This window comes from Nycticebus coucang, chromosome 22 (assembly GCF_027406575.1).
Source record: "Nycticebus coucang isolate mNycCou1 chromosome 22, mNycCou1.pri, whole genome shotgun sequence".
In the NCBI taxonomy this organism is placed as follows: Eukaryota; Metazoa; Chordata; class Mammalia; order Primates; family Lorisidae; genus Nycticebus; species Nycticebus coucang.
The window spans coordinates 34,051,111-34,053,223 of NC_069801.1; the positions used below are offsets into that span (position 1 = coordinate 34,051,111).

Here is a 2,113-nt window from a genome sequence, read left to right on the forward strand (position 1 = left end):
CCACCGCCAAACACTATTAGCTCCGTCTGGCTCAGCGGCTCAGACTGGGGCCCTAGACAACGGCCAAAGTTCTCCGCACTCCTGCTCAGGCCTTCCCCAAGGCAGTTCAACTCAGTGCCATGTCCAAGGACATCAAAACAGTTCACAGGTAAGGCCTTTCTGGTTTGCAGTCTCGCTGCTACTGAACTTACAGTTGTGGGCGGGTTTAGACGGATTGAACACACGCGACCACTTGCCGGTTTTCCACTGTTTTAGTCCTCCTCTTGGGGTCCAGAAGTCTCTCGCTGACTCCCTCTATCCTCATAGGAGTGATGATAGGCAGTTCCCACCAGCCCGAGATGCCTGGAGTCCTATCTCCCCAGACTCACGGTGCCCAGATGCAAGGAAGCTGTTACTTGGCTGCCATCTTGCTCCACCTCTCCTTTTTTCCATTCTTGAGATACTTTATTAAGAAGAGTATGTTCTGGCTGGGTGCCTGTAGCTCAATGGTTAGAGCGCACTTGGGGATGGTGGGTTCAAACCCAGCCCAGGCTTGCTAAAAAAAAAAAAAAAGAAGAAGAAGAAGAATATGTTCCAGCTCCATCCAAGTAAATATAAAGGATGTAAAGGCTCCCTCTTTTTGTAGTCACAAAAGACTGCATAGTATTCCATAATATACATATACCACAATTTGTTAATCTGTTCATGGGTTGAGGGGCATTTAGGCTGCTTCCATGATTTGGCTATTATGAATTGGACTGCAATAAACATTCTGGTGCAAATGTTTGTTGTAAAATGATTTTTGTTCATGTGAGTAGATACCTAATAATGATGTTGCAGGTCAACTTTTAGTTCCTTGAGAATTCTCCACACTTCTTTCCAAAAAGTCTGTATTAGTTTGCAGTCCCACCAGCAGTGTAGAAGTGTTCCTTTCTCTCCACATCCACACCAACATCTGCAGTGTTGGGATTTTGTGATGTGGGCTAATCTTACTGGAGTTAGGTGATATTCCAAAGTGGTTTTGATTTGCATTTCTCGGATGATTAAAGATGATGTACATTTTTTCATGTGTTTGTAGACCCTGTGCCTATCATCTTCAGAGAAGTTTCTGTTCAAGTCTCTTGCCCACAAAGAAATGAGTTGTTTGTTCTTTTCTTATTGATTAGTTAGAGTTCTCTGTGGATGGATAATCTCATTTCTATTTTTGGCTTCTGTTGAGGTAGCTGAGGGGATAATGAGTCACATACTAATCTCTTCAAAAAGCCTTTTATGTGATGGAAGACTCTGACCTTTTGATCTTTCTAAGATATTAGCAAAAGGTCATCCAGCCATATTCTCAGCTTTTTCTCTAAAACACACATTCCTCTTTTTTTTTTTTTTTAATATGGAATACTTCATGAATTTGCATGATCCTTGAGCTGGGGCCTTGCTAATCTTCTCTGCATTGTTCTAATTTTAGTATAGGTTCTGCTGAAGCAAGCACGAGAAAGCCCACATCCTTGACAGTGAATTTCATTGTTCTAATATCTCTTGCAATCTGAACAGGCCGAGAATCCCCCAAATTGCCAAGTCCTGCTTCCTTTTTTGTTTAGCTGTTCTCTCAAATTATCTATTTCTTCTCACATTTTACTATAAGCAGCAAGAAGAAACCAGATCACACCCTTCAACACTTTGCTTAGAAATTTCCTCAGCTGAATCGTCAAATTTATTGTTTCTAAATTCTGTTTTCCGCATAACTCCCAGGCACAATTCTAAGCTTTTTGTCCCTGTGTAACAAGGATCCCATTTTTTTCCCAGTTGCCAATAACATTTTCCTCATTTCCTTCTGAGCCTTAACCCGCTGCATCTTTAACATTCATATTTCTATCAAGTCTGTTCATAATGATTTAAGTTTTCTCTGAACTGATTTGTAAATTTTTCTTACCATATTCCTCACTTATTTCTGAGTCCTCCCTGTCAGACATGTTCTTTGTTTTGTTTTGAGACAGCGTCTCAACTCTGCGCCCTTGGTTAGAGTCCTGTGTAGTCATAACTCACAGCAACTTCAAACTCTTGGGCTCAAGCAATCCTCCTGCCTTAGCCTCCCCAGGAGCTAGAACTACAGGCGTATGCCACCATGCCCAACTAGTTTTTC

At 41.7% G+C, this 2,113-nt stretch overlaps 1 non-coding gene across 1 annotated transcript; it reads right to left on the minus strand.

Annotated features, from left to right (window-relative positions):
- Nucleotides 1-1,357: 1,357 nt before the first annotated feature.
- On the minus strand, nucleotides 1,358-1,462 carry LOC128575661 (U6 spliceosomal RNA). The gene has a single exon (XR_008377082.1). It is a non-coding gene; the product is annotated as a U6 spliceosomal RNA (small nuclear RNA).
- Nucleotides 1,463-2,113: the final 651 nt, after the last annotated feature.